Here is a 23,664-nt window from a genome sequence, read left to right on the forward strand (position 1 = left end):
GGATCAAGACTGGAAGTGCAAATAAGTGTCCTGTCATGAGAGAGGGTGTGAAAACCACCTGGGACCAGCTCAGAAGCTCAGCAGAGCAGCTCAGAACCCCACCCCTGCTGTGGATCCTCCCTGTGATGGGAGCACAGCCAGCTCCACGTGGAAAGCCCCCTGATAAGGAGCACCTGGGGGTGGCTGCTATGAAAAGTTTCATGCAAACCTCTTCCACAAAGTCTCAGAATCATAAAATCCCAGAATGGTTTGGGTTGGAAAGGAGCTTCAAGACCACCTGTTCCCAGCCCCCTGCCATGGGCAGGGACACCTTCCACTATCCCAGGGTGCTCCAAGCCCCATCCAACCCGGCCTTGGACACTTCCAGGGATGGGGCAGCCACAGCTTCTCTGGGCACCCTGTGCCAGGGCCTCAGCATCCTCACAGGGAAGAATTTCTTCTTAACATCACATGTAAATCTCCCCTCTGCCAGTTTAAAGTCCACCAAATAAAAGACAAATCAGTTGAAAGAGAATAACTCTGCAGACCAGTGCCCAGAACTCAGTTACAAAAGGAGAGCCAAGGTCCCTTTGGTACCCTGCAAGTGCAGGGTGAGACATCACATTTCTGTGGGTGATAACACTCAACACTGATGCTGTTCCTAATGACTTGCAGGAATTGCTGAAATAAAAGAAAAATGTAATTTACTTCTTAGCTATTGAGAACAAATCAGACTTAAATTGTCCCAGAAGCAAGTAGGCTAACAGAGAAGCAAATAACAATTTTTTGTGTCTTTTCTAGATGTTAGGGTTATTGGGTTTTTATTTGTTCTCTCTCTTCTCTTCCCTTATTTCCTGCTTAATTTTAGCTTCCAGTTTTGGCCTTGAACAGTAAAGCTGTTATCAGAGAGCAGTGCCTTGGACTCATGGAGGCTCTCAGAAAATATTGGTGCCATCTTCCATAAAACATTTTAAACACATGCTATTTGTTTTTAGTCTCCCTTCTGGTTTTACACCCTACAAAGAGGACATTTAATATGTACAATAGAATTAATAGGCATGCAATGTAAGCAGGACTTACATTCAAAATACACTTCCACAAAACAAAGGAGCAGCTGTGAAAATGTAGAGTCCGCTGAAAATTTTCTACTTGGGTATCACATTTGCTAAAAGATTTACTCTGCAAAGTTTTATCTAATTTCCCATTCATTCAATTAAGGAGAGAGATAAATTCCCAGATCCCAAGAGATTAGGGGGAACTATGTTTAGCTCCCCCTTAGCCTTGCAATCCAGCCCATGTTCAGTTTCATGATTATCACTCTAAAGCTTGTGTTTACAGGCTCTGGGCTGCTGATAGGGGAGCACCTCCATCTCCCACCAAATCCAGAGGGATTTGGAAGTCCTCAGGATGGCACAGATCCCTCCAGATCAGGAGGATTCCAACCACATGGGACAAAACACCCCATTCTGCAGGGCCAGGGCAACTTAGTGAGGGTCGGGTTTTGGGCAAGCTGGTCTAGGGAAAGGTGGGGCGGGTTGGAGCTTTGGAGCTAGGTGGTCTTTAAGGTCCCTTCAAACCCAAACCATTTTAGGGTTTTACAGTTCTGGGAGTGGTATTTCAGCTGTTCTGGAAGGACAGCTCATGTTCTGGAAGGCAAAGCTCATGGGTTACCAAGGATTTCAGTGCAAGAAGCGAACACCTGCCGACATCTCTTAGAAATGAATCACCTGCTAAAGCAGAGGAAAATAGATGAAGCTAAAATTAATCACTCTTCTCCTGGTACCTGAATCTCATATCCTTATCAACTTGCCTAAGCAAAGACACCACTATTTTTTGGAACAAAACTAGAAAAACTTACCAATGTTTTGTTGAAAATCAGTCCAGAATTCTGCTTTTAATCATTAGTGTAATTACTTTCTGGAGTCAGCTACCTGTTTAAAGGGAAATATGGATCTTGTGGCTGACAAATGGGTAGAGAGGTTGAACATGGAGACACTCATCCTGAAAACACTGAGCTCTGAAGGAGATTCCTGGCCATCTTATGCACCAGGAGAAGGCACAGCTGAAGTGTTCCCATGTCCCACCTCTCAGTCAGTGGCTGGGAGTTGTTGGCAGCACAAACACAGAGCTGCTCTTGCCTTATTGAATTTATGACTTAATTATAACAATGATTCTGGGTTGCAAGAGTGTTTCCTGCTATTTACACCTCCCATGCTTCACTGGGTAATGGGAGTGGGCATTTCCAGCACCCCACAGCCCAAAGGGAGACTGAATTTCCTGCAGTCCTGGTAGGCAAGGTGTCCTCATGTCCTTTTGTTCCAAACACTAATGAACAGCAGAAGTGTAGAGCAGCAGCTCCTTTATGCATTCGAGGCAAAGCATTTGGCAGCAGGTTTGATGAGACCATTACCTCTCACATTGATCTGCATTGTCTCAGAAAGTTCTGATTTTCATCCATTTCATCCATTCTTCATTCATCCCTAAACTTCTGCTTGGATTGAACATTCTTTGAGGATAAAAAAATCTTGTTGGTGAGGGTTTTTTCCCTTTAAAAGCACAACAGATCCACAAACAGGCTGTGGCAACTGTGATATTTCTCCTCCTGCCGCTGCAACTACCACTGTAATTGGAATTGAACCTCTCTTGATACTTTGATGAAGAATTAATTTCCAAAACCATCCCCAGGTATGGAGAAGCTTGCAGATTTGAGCTTCAGATAACAAACATGGTTATTTGACAAGCACTAATATAAAATGTTGGCTCCTTCATGTTTCAAAGCAGGAATACTTCAGGACACTAAACAGACTTTCTTGGATTTTAATGTCTTTTTGTGAAAAAACAAAAAAAAACTAGGCAAATGCTGGAAAAGACCAAAGATTTTATTCTAAATGTTACCAGAAATTTCTGATTAAACATTTGTGGATACACTGCCTGGTTTTAATAAGCTTAGAAACATCATCAGCAATTAATGGGCGAGCCAGAACGATGCTGCACAGTCAAGCAAGGGTAATTGTGCTCATTATATTGCCAGAGATGCAGCTGATCAAAAAGGAAAAAACCTGTTTTCCCTGAAGTTTCTGCACACTCTTTAGGTGGAATCAGCACTGAGTTCACAGGAAATAGGCAAAGGAGCTGCTCACCCACCTGTGGTGCCTCACACACCCCCAACACTCACAGAAGGTCTCACACTTCATGTGAGTATCTCTTTTTCCAAGGCCATCTCTGACTTTTTAGCCATTTCACCTGAAATATCCACATTCATCCCTCAAGGAGCAACACCAGCCTCTGGTCATTCTGCATTATGGAGGGCAAACATTGAGGGGCAGCAAGGGGTGTGGATATGTCTGCTGATAAACTGCTTTTTGGAGGTGAAATACCCCAGTGAATTTACTAGGAAAGATGAATATGGTGGAACCCCGTTACTACAAAAAGTGAAAAAGCTAATTTTTTTTTTTTTTCTACAGTGACATAATTATAGTCACCCAAGAATGTGAGAGAAGCAATGTCTGCAGGCAGAGGATAAAAGCTCAGCTGACACAACTGGAAATAGGACAGACAAACCACTTTCACAACAAAAATTATCGTTGTTTTTTTTATTCCAAAGCTGGGATTCTGAAGTTTGGCTTTCCCACCACTGTCCCTTTCCAGAATGGGACAACCTGGACCACCCTGAAAAATTGCAACTCCCTCTACAACCAAAGGTCAGCAGTGGTGACTCCATAAAGGAGTTGCTGGCTTTGTTTGGGCCTTGCTCTGCATATGAACAAGCACTTCACCCATTCCCCTCACCCTGGCCCCTCATTTCCATAATTACCTGCATTTATTGCTTACTGTGAACATGATGCATTTAATGCCTCAATTTATCCAAAGGGGGCCTGCAGCTGTAGGTGCTGTGCTGCACCTACAGGTTTCTGTAATGGGTTGGTGCCTTCTTGGCCAGAGTAACCAAGCACCAGCTCCCTCCAGGGGTACACAACAGCCTCTCCTCCAAGCCAGCAGGCTGTTGGTTATGGCAATATTGCTTAGTGATGTCTGTTTTAAAAGAAATGCTGCCAATACAATGCCTGCACCCACATTTTCAACAGAAAGACTTGAACTACAGCTCATATTCTACCAACTCCCAGTGCCATGCCTTTTAAAGCCCTGTTTCTGAAAAAACATTTCCTTTGCCTCAGAAAAAGAAAGTTGCTCCTTGTGCAAAATGGATTGTTTAAATTTATGGTGAGCCCTTTAAGTTTTTAAGCTTTGTGGGGAAATATTTTGCATGAGAACCACATGTGCAATATTATTTAATTTAATGAATTTAATATTTCATGAAGGTCCAGAGAGGAGACAAAAAAGGGATTGTGACGAGGTTCAGCACCAAACTCAATTCTGCATCTCAGCAATAATTCACCATAATTCAACATAATTCCCTCAAGGACTCACATCAGCTCAGCCTGGAGGAAAGACAGTTCAAGGAAAAGGCTCTGAGCCTTTAGGCACAGATTCCCTCTCTCAGAAGCCAGGAGGTGATAGAGCCTGAATGAGGGATGTGGGACTCCAGGAGCTCTTCAAAATGCAGTTTATTACATCCAAGAGGTTACAGCAGTCCATGGCTGTGGGTGACAGAGCCTGTGCCCACAGCTGTCAGCTCCAGCTGCAGGCAGGCCAGGACACCCTTAGTTTAGGTTACAATGCATTATAAACTTTTCTTTGCTGAGCATCTCAATACAGTAGAACCAATCTACACCTTAACTATTATCTATAGCCTATCATAACTACTATAATTACCATATTCATTTTACTATTCTTCAATCACTAAAAATTAGTACATTACAGCTTAAGCTAGAAGTTGTTTTTCAGTTTTCTTGCATTGTAAAATTTTGAGACCTTTTTTCTACTTGCAACATTTGCTGACTTTGCCTGTGCTATCCTCTTGCTTGGTAAAAACATCTTCTTGTTTGGGGTGGGCTTATCCTTTGCTCTAAGTCATAAAAACTCCCTCTAACTAACACACTCTTTGCCTCCTTGGTTATCCAGTAAGACTGGCTCAGCAATTCTTTTCTTCTGTATCAAAACTTGCTTCCATCCCTCTTCCTTCATCAGACTCTACATTCAAAAATCTTTCTGCTAAGCATCCATGTCTGTGAGACTTTCTAGTCAAACTTTCATCCTTCCCAGCAAGGAGGCAGCAGTTAAACTCAGTTCCATCGGGGGGATGCCCGTGCCCAGCCTGGGGACCACACACACACCCAGTGACTCTCGGGGGGTGAAACGTGTCCAGCTCTGGCTGGGTCACTCAGAGCCACAAACCCTTTGAGGTTTTGGCTCAGAGGTGCAGCCCTGTGAAAGACAATCCTGCCCCACGTAGCTGCCCTGATGGAGTTGCCCCTTTGGGCAGGACACCGACCCAATTTGCACAGACCCTGGTCATTAGCATAGACCCATTTCAAGAGAGGTCTTTGAACACCAGTTGCCTCCAAATTCCATTACCTCTCTCCCTGCTGGGTTTTGTGCTTTAAGTATCAGGCAGGGGCTGGGAGAAGAAAAGAAAAAGAAAAAAAAACCCAGTAAGTGAAATCCTAAGCCCAAATAATTAGACGTGTTGTGGTTAGTTCTCTAAACTCTTACTTATTGCTTTTTCTCCGTTTGACAGAATATAATCTGCTTTTTTTTTCTTTCAGACTTGACACACAGGTCAGTTAATCCAGAGGTTCCTAAGTATGAATGAGGCAGAGAGAGAGAGGCAAACACCAACTTTTTATGTGTTTGTCACAGCACTTCATCTTTGTTTGCAGCCTCATCTGAGGTACAAGCAAATTTCAGAGTCATCCTTGCTTGCAGGTACTCTGAGAAAACTTCAGCTGGAGAGGGAAAAACAAGCAGGATGTCTTTGCTGTCTGGCAGATAAGCTTAAGGGTAACAATAATATCTCATCCTTTGAGAGGCAGGCTTGGGGTTGCTGGATAATTTTAAGAGGAAAACTGCTCGTAGAAAAATGCTGTGTGGACAGAGGAGAGTTTTAGCTCTACACTGAAAAGGTAGCAGAGATTTTTATTTTCATCTGGAGGTGAAGATCCAGCCCTGACCTGGCATGGGGGGCACTCATTGCTTGTGAAAATTAGATTGTGAGTGCAGGACAACTGAGGGAGTCCAGCTGGTTTGATTGCTCAAAGGTTTTTTGTTTCTTTGTGTTCAGAAGCAAGTATTTAAACTTGTTGTCTAGAAAATAGAAGGGGAAAAGGTTATTTCTGCTAAATATCCAACACTTTGGTGCACTCCACCATCATTACTCTCCACAAGTGAGGGCACCAGCATTCAATGCCTGTAAAAACATATTTTAAAGTAGGGCATAGCAGCCAAAGCCAAGAAGGGCTCCTCATGGATTAAAGTTCTGCTGCTATGGGATCTTTGGTTTAAATTCACTTGGTTTAAATTCACTTTGGTTTAAATTCACTTTTATCAGGCCACAGCATGACCTACAACATGTGAACTCACTCTGGGGCTGCAAAAGCAGAACTGTTGGCACTTCATTCCTTTTATTTCAGTGCAGTTGGCTGCACTGGTTGGGTTTTCTTCAGAAAGAGAATTCTTTCTTGGAGTGATTTGGGTACGAAAGAAAGCGAGATTGAAAAATGAACATGGAGTAGAAAGGAGTGAGGTGTGTGGTGCTCATTTCTTGTCCAGGGAGCCGACTTTGCCCTGGCTTGCAGGGAAGTTTTATCCTCTGCAGGGCCAGGAGTTGGACTCGATCCTGGCGTGTCCCTCCCAACTCAGGACATTCTGAGGTCTCTCACCCCCATTACACAGGGCTCCATGATTCAGAGGAGCAAAATCCTCAAGGATAGATCTTAAAGGTCCTTGAATGGTATTTTTTTGGGGGTTTTTTTTTACCTTTTTCAGGGCTTGCTAGATTTTGTCAACAAAGACTAGACTACAAACTGGATTTTAAACTCTCTGAAAAGGCATTTGAAGGACAGCTGGGACAATGCAAGGTGACATTACCTGATGGCATTTCTTACTAGCTGCAGCTTTCCAAAAGCTGATGGCTTTCCACTCAATTCCCTCACAGTGCTGCAGTTTTCCTGCAAAATGACAAAATGCTGCAGGGACAAGGTGAGGTCACCTCTGGAGGAGACAGGACAGAGTGTGCGAGCTGGAAGGAAGCAGCAGAGGATATTACTGGCACATGCTGCTGTGGATGCGATTACTGTCAGGGCAGGCTGAGCTGAATTGACACCTCCAACAAAAAAAAGAGACAGTGCTACAGCTCCAGAGTCTTTGAAATCCCTTCCTGTGAGCAGCAGCATTACCTGTGCCTCGCTCAGGTTCAGCTGCAATGAGCTCTTGTCGCTCCGTGAGGCTGCCCTGATGTGAGGGATGCAGCTCTGCGTGGTGGCAAATGGGAAAGGCTGCGTGTGATGTCTGAGCTGCTGGCACTCCAAGTGATGCTGCCTAATCAGGTTATCTTTGGGTTTCACAGAGATGCTGAAAGAGGCCAGAGAGGAGAGGATCTATGGGAGACTCCACCGACAAAGGATTTGCAGGCGCGGCTTTATTGAGTCCGTTTTAGGATTTTGTGCTGCAGCCCTGACACCTGTTTGCCACAAGCAGGCAAACCCACATGGTCCCCAGTATCAAAACCAGGTGCAGGGGGTGTTGGTTGGTGTTTGGCTCAATCCAGAGCCTGCTCAGCCCATGGGAGGCACAAAGCTGGGACTGAGCTCCTGCGAGGCGAGAGGGTCCCTTCATGTCCGTGGGATGGAAATGGCTTGGGCTGGATTAAGGTAACTTTGGGGGACAGGGAGGAAGGAGGGGTTTTTTACATCATCCAGAACTTCTCAGGGACTGAGACAACTGCACTGCTCCCTGGGAGCAAAGACCAGCTGTGGGCTAGTGAATAAAAGTCATTTTGTTCCCAAAAAACAGTTCTGCTAATTCAGTGCAGCTTGAGTTAAGCAACAACAACAATGCAGCGTGGAGCCTGCTCCCTTTAGTGTTTTGACAGCCATTTTGCACACACCTTATGACCATGGCTCCTTAGGGTGAAAAATCACCCACCAAGTTTTCTTTTGGTGAGACCTGAGAGCCCAGGTGGGGATCAGAATGTAATTCTGCAGATTATTTAGAAATGCCACCCTTCTCAGGGTGCTCAGGTGCACCTTTTCATGTCATTATCAGTATCCACAAAATGCTGTCTGCTTTGAAAAGCACTCCCTACCTTAAAATAATAGAATTTCACCCAGGAATATGTAGATTTCAATAGTTCTCATCAACAAACTGTGAGCTTGTTAATGAGCACAAGAAACATGATGGATGAGAAACATGAGAAAACTCCAGCAACTAAAAGTTGTGAGGATTCCTCTTTTCCAACAGGGATTCGTGTTTGCAATTCCCGTGGGTATTACCAGGATATAAATCCCAGCACATCAAGAGGGGAATATAACCCCTGGTGGTTTGGAATTAAAGGCATTCAGAGGGGTGCAGAGTCTCATCTTAAGACACAGAGTCACAGTGTGCATCTAAATCCCTGTGCACTGGGATGAGGATGTGTTGGGATCACAGTGATTGCAGTGATGATGCAGCTTGTTTGGGGCTTTTGAAACAGGCAGGCACAGACACATCTTCCCAAATTAGAGATTTAAAATTGCAGGTGGCTGCTGCTTTCAGTTTTCATCCACCCTGTAACCCTGGAGATGGTTTCACTAATACAGCACTTACCAAATGTTTAGACCCCAGGTGTGCAACAGTGTTCTTATTGATGAGATTTAAATTCTAATTTTTTTTCTGGTACTCCTAATGATGGGAACAAAGATAACTGCATCGGGTCATATCTTTCATTATCACACAATCTTTCTTTCTTCCTTGCATTATTGGTGATGGGTTTAATTTGTTCTACAACGAATTTGCTGAGGTTGTACATATATTTGTGCACAGGGTATGTCCTTACCTTGAACCAGGATATCAGCTTGTCTATCCACTCATGTGTGAACTCTGTCTCCATGTGCACACTTGCACCTGCAGTCATTATTTTATCAGTGAGTGTTAAACTGTATTATTAATTTTTTTTTTTTTTGGTTTTGGGGTTTTTTTTTGTAGTGTGTATCTACATGGAATCATAGAATTGCTCAGGTTGTAAAAGCCCTCCAAGATCACCAAGTTCAAAAGTTCCCCCAAGGCCACCACTAAACCATGTCCCCAGGTGCCACATCTACAATTCTTTTAAATACTTCATAAATGAAGGATTTAGTAATTTTTTTTTTACTCTATGAAGATTTATGGAGGTTCAGGGTGTTGTGCAAAATTTCCTTTAAGTTTTGCTCAGGTCCACCAATGCTTAAAGGTTCTGAGGTGAGAATCTCAGGATGGAGTGCTGTATCCTGTGCTATCCATAAGTCATCTGGGACTCACACAATATTTGGGTCTACTTTTAAACATCTGAAGTCTACAGACAAATAAATTCAGCACGAATTGAATGTAGATTTATTGTCTATGGTGTGCTGAGCAACAAGCAGCAAAACAGAGAGTCCCCTCCTGAAAGGACTGCAGGATGGCAGACCAAAGCACAGCCCCCTGAAAATGGAACAAATCCATCCCTGATCACTACCAAAGCCCTGAGTTTGCAGGAGATATTTCCCTTATCAAGACCTGTGGCTGGAGTGGCTGATATGGGTAATTTCCCAGGTGTTTGCTCGCCAGGGACCGGGGTCACCTCGGGGGAACACTGGCTCCTGGGGGATGAAGAGCTGTGACCCAGCAACAAAATAAGTGTAGGGAAAGGTCTGCCTATACAGCTGAATGTTACAGCTATTAAAATTCCAGGAAAATGCCAGGGAGCTGGGCTTTTCCAGCTGCATGTTACATACATGACATCCCTCCACCTGTGCCAGCTGCAGCCTGTGCCTTTATGGAAATGGCCCCAAAGTGTGTTCAGGAAGAGAATGAGGCTAGAAAAAGGCACTATCACTATTCAGGCTTGCTGAAATCAACACATGCCATGTTCCAGAAAATAAAATATAAGCTATGGAATATTATACTTTGATTTTTCTTCCTGTTTCTGAATGAGTTATTTCTCTCTGAGTTATTCCTCTGTCATTTTTACTGCCAGGGAAAAGCCTGAATTTGAATCGTCCTCAAATAAGAACCTGCTGAGCAAAAATTTCCTATATAACCCTTGAAACACTGCAGAGTGAGTTCATATTTTCTTTTTTTTTTTCTTTTTTCCCCTAGTACTGAAACTGGAAACCTGGCCTTGGGAGTCCACTCAGGCACTCTGGCAGAGAAACACTGCTGGGTAACATCTGTCATCAGCCACTGCTGAGCTCAAATGTTCACTTCCTAGCAGCAAGACATGCTTTAAACAAACAAACAAAACAAGGAAAAAGCCTTCAAAGTATTCTCCAATAGCAGTTCAAAGCAGAGGTGAATTTGAAAAAATGGATTTTTTTTTTCGGCCACTCCTCCATCAAAAATATTCCCATCAAGAACCACGTGAGCTGAGCTCTGCACAGATTATTTGGAATTGCAATGTGAAAAATGTCAGGCAGCAATTCTGGTCTAATTGTGGTTTGCAGCACTTGTCCAGACAGAGGATTTTAGATGGTACTTTAATCCAAAGAAAACACTTGATAGAAACATGGATTCTGACACCAAAAGAGAGATGTATAAAGAAGCAACACCTTTAAAACTCGGCCAGAGAAATTCTAGAAATAAGGTAAATATTTTTAATGCTGAAAATTATTAACTCCAGTGACAGAAATTGAGCAAACTGGAGAACTGTCTAGCTCCTGAGGTCTTCAGATCAGGAATGGATATTTTAACATCACAGAATGGTGGGCTTCACACTGATTTTAAATCAACAGGAAGATCCAGTTTGGGATGAACAGTTTGTCAATGTAAGGAGCACCCAGACTCCAAATGATGACTCCATGAAACCAAAGGGGTGCTCAGGGCTCTGCCACTGCCTCATGAGATGGACCAGTTTGTCTCACAGTTCTAAAGCCAGGGTCAAGGATTATTTGAGGACCAGACTCATTTTAGGCTGAGCCTGAAGCTCTTGGGAAGCTCTCTACACCAGAAGGACAGATGAGGTCTTGGGTAAGAAAGGCTTCATCATTTTCTATAGAACCTGATAGCCCCATAAATACATCTGTTTAAACACTAAAAGTTGGTCCTAAAAGCACTTCTAAATAAATAAAACCATACAAGCATTTCCACCACAGCTTCCTCTTGCATGTGCTCTAAATGTAACAAAAAACCCCAAAACCACACAACAAACAAACCAACAAAAGAGGGGGAAAAAAGGAAGGCTACTTTCCCCTGTTTGGATCCTACTGCACCCCCAAAAGTGAAGTAAAAAACCTGATTAGAAGGCAACAAAATATTTCCCATAGAGGACAAAAACCTATGTGTGTTTTAGAAATGGTACAAACCTGCTGTGGGCGAGGCTGCAAGTGTTGACACGAGTGTGTTAGTTGAGGTTTAGAACATCATTATTTGCTCTTATTTACCAAATGTCTTACCCACCATATTATCTGCCTTTTCAGATGTGTACTGCTTTTGATTTTTAATTGGTCTTATTTACCAAATGTCTTACTCATTAGGCTATCTTCCTTTTCAGATGTGCCCCCGCTTTGAATTCTCTGTGAGGAGAACCAACACATCAAACCAGTGACACACGAGGCTTTCTCAGCACCCTGGTGCCTTTGGGAGGGTCCAGCACCTCGTTTTGTCCCTCTGCTGGCTTCACAAATGGAGTTTTCTCCCTTTCTCCCTGCTCTGTGATTCAACCTGGTCAACAGGCAGGGGATTAATGAGGCACTGACCACGATGGGGCTCCACACTCTGCTGTGGTGTCTTTCTGAATTATCACCCTTTTAAGAGAACAACTTCAGCACCCAAAGGTGTTTGGGACACTCCTTTCCTTTCCTTTCCTTTCCTTTCCTTTCCTTCTTCTTTCCTTTCCTTTCCTTTCCTTTCCTTTCCTTTCCTTTCCTTTCCTTTCCTTTCCTTTCCTTTCCTTTCCTTTCCTTTCCTTTCCTTTCCTTTCCTTTCCTTTCCTTTCCTTTCCTTTCCTTTCCTTCCCTTCCCTTCCCTTCCCTTCCCTTCCCTTCCCTTCCCTTCCCTTCCCTTCCCTTCCCTTCCCTTCCCTTCTCCTTCCCTTCCCTTCCCTTCCCTTCCCTTCCCTTCCCTTCCCTTCCCTTCCCTTCCCTTCCCTTCCCTTCCCTTCCCTTCCCTTCCCTTCCCTTCCCTTCCCTTCCTTCCCTTCCCTTCCCTTCCCTTCCCTTCCCTTCCCTTTCCCTTTCCCTTTCTTCAGAGTTTTTTCATTATATTTGTGTAGATCTCAATGCTCTACAAGCCTCTCCATAGTTTCATATTTCTGGAACTAGCAAACTACTATTAGCAAAATATTTAATTTAACATTAATTTTAACATTAAATATTCCACATAAATATTATTTAAATAATATTAAATAAATTAAATATTAAATTAAACATTAAATTTAATATTAAATTACTGATATTACAAAGATATTAATTTAAAAGTATTACTGAAAATATTATTTTTAATATCAACAAGTAAAAGTAGTAATGTTTAATAAACATTAGTAATTCTTTAGTAAAAATTAATTAATTTTAATACTACTAAATAAAACCCAGTAATTTTCAATATTATTTTTAAAAACACTCTGCTGCCCTATGCAAGCCAATATTACCAACAGCACAGAAGAAGAATCAGTGGCAGCAAATATTAATATACAATAATATTACAATATTATAATATTACAGTATTTCAAATTATCCTCTTTTACAAAAAAAAAAAAAAAAAATAAAAGCTTCATTTACAGCCTGGAGCAGGCAGGCTGAATTTTACCACGTTTTGCCCTCATGTGGTTTCATCTCATAAAAATGTCCTTAGCTCATGATGAACACCATGATGGAAACTGATGCCTTGAGATGCAAACTTTGCCCCACAGTGGGGGAAAATCCCAAGGGAAAACTTCCTGACAATGAGCAATAAAGGAGCAGCATTCCAGGGAGGAACTCACACTCGAGGCTGACAACTCAGCCAGAGATTAAAAAGCAGAGAGGGAATTGTTAATGACCTGGAATGCTCTGGAAGATGTGCCTGCTGTAAGCAACAAGGTATTGCAATTATGAGTTTGGTGGAGCCCAAGTACTCATGAAGCTCTCATGAAGAGAAAAAATTAGGCAATGTTGTAGTGCTCCTTCACTGCATATCTTAATTTTAATTATGTCTTGGGCAGACTGAAGAAGGAAAGCTTTGGTTGAGTTTCTGTGTGTCTCCTGAACTCTTTTTCTGGAAGAAGGATTTCTGCTCATTTATCCTCTCCAGCCCCTCTTGTCTTGACACCATAGAATTCCAGAATGGTTTGGGTTGGAAGGGACCTTAGAGTCCACCCTATTCCACCCCATTCCACCACCTTCCACCATCCCAGGTTACTCCAAGCCCATCCAACGTGGCCTCCAGCACCATCAGAGGTGCAACAATTCCCCTCAAAATTTAGACCCTTAGTGCCCTCTATCAGTTTGGAGGCCTCTGTTTCTCCATCACCTGGAAAGTTTGGGCTGAACTCATAGAATCATGGAGTCATAGACTATCCTGCACCTCCAGTGAAGGGCCTGACCTCAGATCCCATGCCCTTAATTCCACAAAATGTGACTTGAGCAGGTGCATGATACAAAAAGGAGAGAAGCAAGGACTGTTTTTCCCTCAGCAGATTCAGAAGTTGCACCTTAAAGGGTCACAGCTCTGCTGGACTTTTTTCCCATTAATTTTCCTTTCCTTACCAGGAATTTGAAGAGGATTTCTTGAGCCCAAAGGCAGGAAGATGACAACTTTTTAAAGTCAGGACTCAGAAGGATCCCCCCCTGGTCTCCAGCAGAACCAATGAAAAATTCCCTGGCTTGGCATCCAGTCCTTATCCATCCCTGCCAAATCAGATCCCACACATCCACCTCATTTAAAGGGGATGCCTCAACTCACATTTTAATCTTATTTTTCTAAAAATCCAGCTCAGAGCAGAAGCTGAAGGTGTTTTGTAGGGCTGAAGACTGAGGGTGTTACAACAAAAGCAACGCCTCAGAGAGGGCAGCACTGACCTGCCCAAGAGCTCCAGATAGATTATAAAGGTTTCTTGTGGACATTTGACCATGCAGGTGCTTGGCTTTTCTTCCCACTACCAGCTTCTTCCCTAAGCCCTAGCATTTATTGAACTCTCTTTTCTTACAAGGAAAGAAAGAGAGAAAAAAAAAAAAAAAAAGAAAAAGAGGAAAAATTGTACAAAAAAATAAATCCTGCTTTTGTTCTGGATAAAACTAGGTCAGCGTTTTCCATCCCCACTGTCAGTTTTCTGCAGTGTGTTTCAAACAAAGCATCATCATTCCAGCAAAAGGTATTTATAAAGTGAGCTTTGACAAAACAATTGTATTTTTTTTTCCAGAAAGGCTTTGGCATCTGTCACTGCCAGGAAAGATTTAAGATCTAGGTAGAATTTTCATCTCTCAGAATAACTTGGCCTATATTGACTAGAACTAATAGATCTGATGTTTTAAAACCCCTTGTGCAGCAAAGCACTGTAAATTGCAGCTGTTTAGAAATTTCCTTCCTTCATGGAAAATTTACAGGGGGAAAAGTATAAATGTTTCCAGGATTTATTTTCACCTGGCACCCCCACAACCCCCCCAGTTCTTTTGACTCAGAGACAAGAATATAGTACCACAAGGAAGCTGGAAGATGCCAAAAATAGTGCCCCATGGGACAAGGAGGATGCCAAGAACACAGACTACTGTGGACAGGGGGCATGACAGAGGTTTTGCTCAAATAAATGAGAGACAATTTTCAGCAGAAATAGGGAAAAAGACTTTTTTTTTTCAGTTATTCACAATTTTCAACCAACTGGTAAAGCCAAAACTCTCTTCAACCCACATTTCAGTGCAATTAGTCACAGGAAAAAAAAATTTTAAAAAAGTGACACTTGGAATTTAGAAATAAAGAGAAAAATATCTGTAATTTTCTTGCCATGTTTTTCAAGATGCACATAACCAGGGCTAGTTAAGACTTATCATGCACACACAGAACATTCACTCCAGGGCATTTACTCCATTGCAGGGACATGTAACCCACTGCAAAGGCAATGTCTCCACTTACCCCACTCTTCCCTCTTCATTAGGAATTTGCTGTGAGTCCAGGAGTCTCAGAGCTCCTCACCTGTTCAACAAAAGAGGATTTGGAAGTAAAAGGTGCAGCTGGGGCACACACTTGGCATCAGTTCTCCAGTTAGATCATTCCTTAAAAACAAATATGTGAGAGAACCACCTACCTTTGATGCATAAAACAAGCACAGAAGAACTTCATCAGGGACAGAGACAACAAGAGAAGGACTGAGAGGCCCAGACCTCACTTAGGGCCTGATGTCTCATCAATAAAACTGGGATACAGGATTGAACAGCAAGATGGGAAGTGTTGGAAAGCAAGGATGTGCACAAGGGACAAGCGCAGGAAAAACAGGAGATGGATGGAAGATCACAGGGCTGAAGTCAAGGGGTTTATGTGAGGAACCACCAGTGAGGGCATCACCATCAGGCCTCATTTTCACTGAGGTTCTTGGACTGAGTCAGAGGAGATGGAGAGAGGGACAGGACACACAGAGGGAATTTCAGGACATCCCACAGTTCTGGAGACCAGCTGGAGCCAAGACACAACCATAAACTAGTTAATCCCAAAAACTTCAAGTGAACTGTCCTAAGCCAAAGCTGCCACCAGAAGGTATTCCTGCAGCTCAGCACTGCTCACAGGAGCCATGGCACATCCAGCAGAAGAGAGAGGTAAAGCCAGTAAATCAATATTTTGACAAAGTCCACCTGAGTCTGATTCACCCGAAAAACACAGTTCCCATGTCTTCAAACACAGCCAAATTCTTTACAGGAAAAAAAGTCTTTGCTTCCCTGGGTGTTGTGAACAAGTAAATAAGTCTAACAAAATCCAAACACAATTTGGCAGGATGTAACACTTGTTGGAGATAATCCTACCTGCTGAAATTTCCTTTTAACCTCAGTGAAGACTCTGGTAGATGCTAAGTATAATCAGGACAGATACCAATTCTCTCCCACTGGAAAGCAGAGTGAACAGACTTCAAAATATTTTTCTTTCATGTCACATCAGCAAAGGAAAAGTTCTAGAAGTAGTTACTTTGGGCTTTTTTTCTCCTGAAAAGTTACCTGGGTAATTTTGGCTGTGGTAGGTTCCCCATAGTAATAGCAACATCACCATTAATAATATAACATATACATAACCCTGAGAGCATTAAATTCAATATTCTAGGTTACATTGTGTGTCCTGTGCAGGGCCAGGAGTTGGACTCAATGATTTTTGTGTCATCCCTTCCAGCCCAGGATATTCTATGACTCCATGATTCTATGAATTCAGCCCAAACTTTTCAGGTGATGGAGAAACAGAGGGTTTCAAAGCAGGGGGATTGCAGACCCCCACAGCAGGAGTTGCTCTGATTTCTTCTGAATCCATGGTGGGTCAGGAAGGACCACAGGCAAAGCTGTTGTTGATATTTCTTGTCAGTTAAAACCCCCTCACTACAACTTCTGCCTTAACACCCATCTTGAAAATGGCTCTCAGGAATTCCAGGATGGGGATGACAGTTGTGGTCATCTGAAGATGCAAACAGAGAGTCCCAAGACCCCACAAAACATCTTCTGGAAATTCCCATTATGTCATATGAAGTGTTTATTCAACTTCAATTAAAGGTCCGATCATGCACTAATTGCAAATTTTGTTGCAAGCCAGCGTGGGTTCCCTGATGATTAAAGGACTGATAGTTCTGTTATTAATTATCATTTCCAGCCTGGAAGGCTGCAGTGTGATTCCCTCTGCAGAGGTAGGTGCCATCCATACGCTCCTGAAGAAGCATCCCTGGCCTTGGAAAACTTAAAAATCTAAACAGACAGTGCAGACAAAAGAACTACCATTATCTTCCTTTTCCAGATGGGGAACTGAGGCACAGAGAGATTAAGTGACTTGCCAACATCTGTGGAAGAATGGAGGATTAAACCTTGATCTCCTGAGTCCAAGTCTGGTGTTCAGTCACCGGACCAGCCTTCCTGCTCCTGCTAATGTGTTATTGCTCTCATCTGCTCTGTGGTTTTTCCTACCCACTCCTACCTAATCCCTTTTCAAGGTAGCCCTTGTGGGACTGTTACTTATGTGGGTCAGGGTTGGATACAGCCATGCCAGTGAGGGACACACTCTTTTTGTCCTGTGGGCACCGCTGGCCCAGCTGGCAGGTGCCATTGCTGGGTGGCATCACAGGAGCAAGGACTTGCAAAGTCATTTCTACTTCCAGGCAGGAAAACCTGCCATGAAATCGCTGGGCAGCAGGGAAAGAGGAAGCTGATTGCTGTGGCATCTGCAGTTCCCATCCTAACAAAGCCAAAGGGTGTGTTCGTGTAGGAAGAAGGGTTGTAAGGCAAGAAGAAAAACGTCTTGAAAGATGAATATTTGGATCTCTGGGCTCTATCATTTCTTGGGCTGCAATACCACCTGCAGGCCCCAGACCGGGGCTGGACGCTGCAGAGAAAAGAGGGTTTTACAACCAAAGGGGGCAGGTTCCAGCCCTCGGGCTCCATGGGAGCCTTCCTGATGGATGGGGAGGGTTGGGATGATGCCCTGCACACACACACACCCCCCCCAGGCTTCATTGTCCAAACCCCTCAAAAAAACCCCTGTATGCAGGGGACCTGATAGGAAAATAAGCCTAAAAACAATCTTTGATGCAAACCACCGCAGGTGCTCCCAAATAACCAGGTAGCAAGGCTATTTCCCCGCTTGCCACAGGTCAGGGCTTCGTGCTCTGCTGAGAGGGGCTGCCCCACTCCCCCAGCCCGTGTCCCCAGGGGGGTGAGGGCGGGGGTGTCACCGCCAGGGCCTGTCCTCAATGCCTGTCACCCCGATTGTGGTGGCCCAGAGATCACAGGCGGGCAGCAGGATCTGCTCAGATGGCGTCGGAGCAAGGGTAATCCAGTTATTTTTAGAGAAGTTTTTCCACTCGGAGATCATACACAGTGCAGATCACAGAGACACATGCAAGCATGAAATTTCATTTCTGAGAATTCTTTTCCCGGGGCTTCCCTGTAAAGTGGTGGTGAATGGGGAAAGCTACAATCATGACAAGACAATTACAGAGGGGTTTTTTGCTAAGCATGAAACTTAGGGGAAAAAAAAATGTTTAGGGAGAGGGAGAAGGATAAAAAAGCAACTCACAAGAAAAGTCATTTTTGTCCACTTGTCTTGTCTTGTTCCACTGAAGCAGAATTAGATATCATGTCACATTAGTGATTTTAAAATAAAAATTGGCTTTAAAATACCTGAGAAAAATAAGGAAATGTTTGAGTTTGAACTGCTTTTCCTGGTTTGGCTCTTTTAGTGACACAGTGTGTATGCAAATGGGGAAACAGCCAGCACCCTCCTAAATGCTGCAAAACACACACACACACTCTTGTGCTTTTAGCATGAAAGGACTGGGAGACATACATTAGGATTTGTGGGATTATGGTGAGAAAGCAGGAGTGATAACTTTGATGTTCTTTTTTTTTTTTTTTAAAAAAAAAGGGTGAAAAGACAGAAAACTGTGAGTATTTTTTTCTCTTCTTGGCAAAGCCCCCCAGGAAAGAGCTAGCATGGAAAATGGATCCCCTCTCATCTTCCAGAGAGGCAATTCCTCCCCTTCCAGCCGGGGTTCACCGCCGTGGCTGTGCGGGGGAGCTCAGACGCTGCGTGTCTGAGCCCTGCTTAGCCTGTGGATAAACACAGAGGTTGGCTTCCACAACGGGCAGCCACAGAAAACTTCTTAAGGAGCAAATATTCCCTGCAAAATGAATAACAATCCTGCATCCAGAAACTCTAAGACAGAACCAATTGGTGTTGGCGAGAAGCGCGCGATCGTCACCGCAACGATGGTCACAGAGCTGGGAATTTTACTCTGGGGGAGGTTTCTCATTAAAGGTTCTCATTAAACCAAGTCCCTTCTTGGTGTAGGCATCTTCTGATGCAGCCACAGCTGCTGAAAGGTTTCCACAGCTGTCCTGTTCATCACTGCAGTGTCCCAGTGGCTTTAAGTAAGGAATAGAGATCCTGGTGAAAAAACAGCTCATTGATTCACAGCAGAGGAAATCAAGATGTTTAGAAATTGCTCTGAAACTTTTCAGCTGTCCTTATTCAAGAGGCAGGTGGTTTAGCACAGATCACCTAGGGGGAAAATGTCATAAAGCAGAAAGTCTAAGAGGGTTTACCTTGATTTTGTAGCATTGGGTGTCTCCTCGCTCCATCAGGCAACCCTCAGCTGCGCTCAAAGGTGGGAGTGACACGCTCATCTCCTCCAGGTCTAGAGACAACACAACAAAATAATTTGTCAAATTGTCAAAACTCAACAGACAGGGTAGAGGAGCAGACTGGGGAAATTTGGATAGACTGTGCCTTCACCCAGTCCTAATCTCACCACTGGAGGCTGTAAACATGATGGGTAAAGTGACAGTCTGGCTACAAATCTGTCTGGCAGCTTCATTAGACATCTTTCGCCTGACTGATTAAACTGCATTTAAGACCCACTTTCATTTTTTCAAGTCTTTTGTTTAAATTAAAAGGTCATGTTTTCGAGCGAGTGATCCGCTGCCCTCTCCAGTCTCCTGCCACAATACAGTTACATTACTACGAGTGTTGCACAAAGCGCTCTGAATAAGATCCACAGACACCAACAAATGTCGCAGCCAGCGGAGGCTACAGAAAGGGGTTTTTGTCTCTTCGTTATGTGCCACAGCAGGGAAACGAGCTTGAAAAGTCCCCCAGCCTCAAACTTGGACTATTTCTGCTGTGTGCACTGGAGGGCTTGCAAAAAGCACTCGCTACTTTTGCAGATTTATTCCAGCAGCAAACCAGGTTCGCCCGGTGCGTCTCGTTCCACCTGGGTTTTGCTGCTGCTTTGCCACTTGTGAACTGAAAGAGATTTTTTGGTGGTTAGACAAAAAAAAAAAAAAAAAAAAAAAAAATTCAGGACCTGGGATTTGGGGTCTAATGCTGCCAAGTGCTGAGTGCCATCTGTTCCCACTGGCTCCAGAGCTCCCAGGATGGGGCCCCGGCACGGCGGAGGCTGACGGAGCAGGGCAGCTCTCCAGAAAATGTAACTCGGCGTCTTGGGAGCGCTCCCAGTTTACACCTCAGAGTGTCTGGCCCGCAGACAGACCACACTTAACCTGTCACCCCCCAGCCAAGTGCTTCCCTCAGCTCCCAGAAAACAGCACTCCAAAGTGGGAGAGATGTCCTGGCTGTGGTTGAGATTTTGGTGTGCTTTGTTTCCCACTAAATCCACTCCCTTATTATCAGTGTTGGTTTCTTCTCACAAGTAACAAGTGATAAAGCAAGAGGAAACAGCCTCAAGTTGTGCCAGGGGAGGCTTAGTTCAGATATAAGGAAAACATTCTTCATCTAAAATGTTGTCAAGCACTGGCACAGGAGGGAGGGATTTAAAAGCCGTGTGGATGTGGCACCTGGGGACACGGGTTAATGGTGGCTTTGGCATCAGCTGGACTCGATGATCTCAAATTTCTTTTCAAACTGAAGGATTCTCTGATTATCTGTGCACTGAGCACTGCACTTCCTTATGTCATGCTGATGTCAGTCTAAAAAAGTCCCCCAACCTCACCTGCACCTTCCCAAAGATTTTTGCTGAGCACAGAGAGGAATTGGAGAGTCAAGACATGGGGCAGCCAGACCCAAGGAGAGCGAGGGCTGAGTTGTCTGCTCCTCTCAGGTGAAAAGCAGAAACCAAGAGAGTTGAACAAAAGGACTGAAAACAAGACACTGGGTCACTGCCCCCGAGGAGTCCTTGCTTCCTGCTGAGAAGTTTAACTTCAGCTTGAAGGGGTCAGCTCAGTGCCTTGCACAAGGGCCCACTTTTCACCAAGGGGATGTAAAAGCTGACTAATTTTTACAAAATAAAAAGAGCCTTTGACAAGTGCTCTGCTACAGAGGCCTGTACTCTGACCTGCTGTGACCTGTTGTATTCCCTAACCTGCAGTTCTCTTAATTGAGAACATTATAAATGTGACTTAATAAACTGAACTGGAGCTTGAATTGTAATATCCAACATGTCTCATCCTGAGTAATTTTGTAAAACACATTGCATTGGAACATAGGTTGGACACAAAAAATGTATTTAGTAGGGGGTTACTTCCTTTCTCTTTCAGGTCCAATTAAATCCTCAGTAATTACTGAGGTTTCCAGAAGTGGTGGTGACATCAGAATCCCTCAGAAAATGCTTTTCCATTGGATTGCAGTGGGATTCAGTCTCTAACAAGCACAAGTACATAGTGATACTGCAAAAACAACCCTGCTGTCTACTTATTGCCAGGATCAATAGCTGGTTAGGTAAAACATCTACATTACTACTCAAAAATCAAACTGCCTTTTCTGACCCACTGGCACACAAGTTGTTGAAATCCTGCAGTGTAACATTTGCTGTAGGACTACATTTCTCTAATTGATGTTCCCAAGATCCACACGCAGGTATTGACAGGAGAATAGACCCTTTAGCATCTAAAAGTAAATCCTTGACATTTCTGTCTCAAGCAGAAAGTCCAATTATTCTCCTTTTGCTCTGTTCCCCAGTCAGAAATTTGAAAGGCAGAAAAAAATCCAGAGTACAGAGTAAAATTTTCCAATTTGTATGGATTGCTGTAAGAGTAGCAGTAAGTAAGAATATTTTGGATACCAACAGGGCTAAAGCAGCATTTAAGGCTTGTTTCTTTATGGCCAGAGGACATTTTGCTGTTGAGTGCTCATTTATAAAAAGTGAAATTAGGTAATTTTTCTTTCCCAAAACCTAAGAGAAATGGTTCTGAATGTTCCCTTTTCTTTCCTTCACACAAGCTGAGTTTTTTTTTCACAACTAGCTGACTATGAATAGGCACAACAATTCCAGTAAGCCATCCATTTCCACTGCCAACAATTATATCAGTTCTCCAGGCCCTTATGTGTCATTTAATACCTACTTTCATAAAGGAAGAGATGAAAAGAACAACTACAATAAGATGCAGTTAATTATGGATATGTTTAGAAACAGTCTAATGAATAATAAACAACGTTTTATTTCCCCCGTCTACCGACACAGTGGCAAATAATTAAGAATCAAAAGAATTCAAAGTATTAGGTAACAATCAGAAAACTTGTGCAAGATTTTTTTCTGCTCGAGTTTAATTGGTTCATTGTTCCCATGAACTATAAACCACGGGGTTGATAGCGGTGCTAAAGTTTGCCCCTATAAAGGAAGATTAACATATTCGGGAACTTTACCCTAATCCTTGTTTTGCGTTAACTCAAGCAGATTGGATTAGTAATTCTTACCTACCACCCACTAGAAGAAAACGGGTTTCTTTTCTCAGACAACTGCCTGCATTGTACCTCTGTGTGCATTATCTGCACTGAAAGCAGTTCTGCAGAAAGAAATGATGTGAAGTGAAAGGGAAAAAGGTTTTACACTGCCATGGCGAGGAACAATTGCTGACGTGGCACAGCCTGAACTCTGCTGAAAGGTTAGACCTGTTCCTGCCCAGCTCATGTGCTGCTATTTCAGGCAAAATGAGAATAAGCCTTCCCTGAACTTCTAATTCAGGAAAATAATGAAAACTAAGCAGAGCTGATTTACAGGATCTGATTTGGAGACTGCTGGGGTGAGCTTGGAGCAGAGAGGGAGCAGAGCTGGTTTGGTGGTCGGGCTCTGCTGAGAGTGGGTGCTAAGGTTGGCATTGCAAACGCACAGGGTTCCCAAGTGCCCAGCTCAGCCAGGAGCAGGGCAGCTGCTGTGGGAATCATCCCATCCTGGTGGTCTTCCCTGTGCATGGACCCTGTTCAATTTGTACCAAACAAAAGTACCACCATGGCCCTGGGCCCAGGCAAATATCCCTCTGCAGAGTTTTAGATCCAGCAGGTCCTCCCCATCCTGCTGATATCCCATTTTCACTAATTAGGATCAAAGAATCACAGAGTGGTTTGGGTTGGAAGGAACCTTAAAGTTCATTCAATTCCATCCCCTGCCATGGCAGGGACACCTTCCACTATCCCAGGTTGCTCCAGCCTGGCCTGAAACACTTCCAGGGATCCAGGGGCAGCCAGAGCTTCTCTGGGCACCCTGTGCCAGGGCCTCAGCAGCCTCACAGGGAAGAATTTCTTCCCAGTAACCCATCTAATCCTGCCCTCTGCCAGTTTAATTGCCTGAACAAAGTCCTACTTGTTCTGAACTCAGTGCCTCATTTTCACCTCAGGAAAGAAATTGCCATTACTTGTTCTGTCTGCAGTTACTTTGCTCTCTTCTTTTCCTCATCCAGAGGCTGTAGCCTAGACCCTCCTGCTCCCTCTCTATATGCAAGAATTATTCCTTTTCTCCAACAGGAGCACAAGGTCCCAGTGAGGGAGAAACCCTAGCATTGACATGATGGCCAGCAGGAGGACTTGAGGCCATACAGGTTTTTGTGAACCTTTTAAGTCCCAAGCATCTCCCAGATGCTTCACTGGGGAAAATCATCTTAAATACAGGAACACACTTAGCCAGACTCTTTCCATTACTCATCAACAAGTTATGCCAGGAGATTTGAGCACTCTTGGAATAAGCAGAATCAAACT

At 43.7% G+C, this 23,664-nt stretch overlaps 1 long non-coding RNA gene across 1 annotated transcript; it reads right to left on the minus strand.

Moving 5' to 3' along the window:
* Nucleotides 1-79: 79 nt before the first annotated feature.
* LOC139589653 (uncharacterized) lies at nt 80-22,493 on the minus strand. The gene is made up of 4 exons (XR_011679085.1): nt 22,394-22,493; nt 19,284-19,375; nt 15,133-15,192; nt 80-660 (listed from the first exon to the last, which is right to left on the minus strand). It is a non-coding gene; the product is annotated as an uncharacterized lncRNA (long non-coding RNA).
* Between the last annotated feature and the right edge of the window lie 1,171 nt (nt 22,494-23,664).

This window comes from Agelaius tricolor, unplaced genomic scaffold (assembly GCF_023055355.1).
Source record: "Agelaius tricolor isolate 1412-34295 unplaced genomic scaffold, bAgeTri1.0.p SCAF_5, whole genome shotgun sequence".
NCBI lineage: Eukaryota > Metazoa > Chordata > Aves > Passeriformes > Icteridae > Agelaius > Agelaius tricolor.